The 1,002-nt window shown below is 43.5% G+C and overlaps 1 protein-coding gene across 1 annotated transcript in view; it reads right to left on the minus strand.

Moving 5' to 3' along the window:
- Catspere (catsper channel auxiliary subunit epsilon) overlaps positions 1-1,002 on the minus strand; it is a 184,278-nt gene that overhangs the window by 75,684 nt on the left and 107,592 nt on the right. The window lies entirely within an intron of this gene.

Genomic DNA, 1,002 nt, shown 5'->3' on the forward strand with positions numbered 1-1,002 from the left:
AGGCAAGCACTTTTGCTACTGAACTATATCCCTGGCCCCTAAAAATTATATTCTTAACATTTTTTCACATTTTTTCTATTTCACACAAAAAATTATATCTACATGAGTTTGTGGCATTTTTTTGTTATTTTCCCCTTTAATTTTGAATCATCTTTGTCTTCTTATTTATATTTCTCTTTTCCCCCTCCTTATTTGACTTGGTAATTGCAATATTCCTATTTTTACTTTCAGTTATCTCCTAAATTTAGGAAACTTTAACTCTCTTCTGTTTTCTGTTATCCTTGCCTCTGAATTAAAAAAAAAAAAAAAATTCTGTCTACTCAGAATAAAAGCCGTTTATAGAACATGCCTGAGAGGAGAGGCAGGAAATTATAAGCTCCACATTTTAAAAGTATGCTAGATGTGATCTATATGGCCCTCTGTTGCTGTTTGGTGGTTGACTGCGTGTATTTATATCCTTTCGAGAGGATCGCTTGAATTGGGTTCGGCCAGTCTACTTTGGTTAGAATAGACTATGTTCCCAGACAAATAGCAGCAAATACTATTTATGAGATAAGGTGCTAGATGCTAAATAATACAACACGAATGATAAATGTCAGGGCTCCAGAGTAGACCCCCGCCCAGCTGGGAGATAAACTCCACAGGCAGCTCCGTTATTCACACCCGGGAGAGCTTGGGCTCAACAGGAAGCCCACAGCTTCCCTACACAGCCCCACCCGCAGAGAGCTGATCCCGTGAAAACCCACAAGAGACCTGCTGGGCCTGCACCCCATACCCAACACGGCCCTGTCTATCGCCTAGTGAGAGATCTCCTACTCAGAGACCCCATTTTTTTTTTTTTCTGTGTATTTAGTACAGGGTCTACAGGGGCTCACTACACCGATCGGACTGGTAGCGATCCTCCAGTTTCAGCCTCCCAAGCTCTGGGGTTACAGGCGCGCACCACCACGTCCAGTCTCCATCGCCCTCTCAGCATGCCCTGGGGGTGGGGCCGTCGTGGCA

The sequence above is a fragment of the Octodon degus genome, unplaced genomic scaffold, assembly GCF_000260255.1.
Source record: "Octodon degus isolate 3935 unplaced genomic scaffold, OctDeg1.0 scaffold00017, whole genome shotgun sequence".
Classification (NCBI taxonomy): domain Eukaryota; kingdom Metazoa; phylum Chordata; class Mammalia; order Rodentia; family Octodontidae; genus Octodon; species Octodon degus.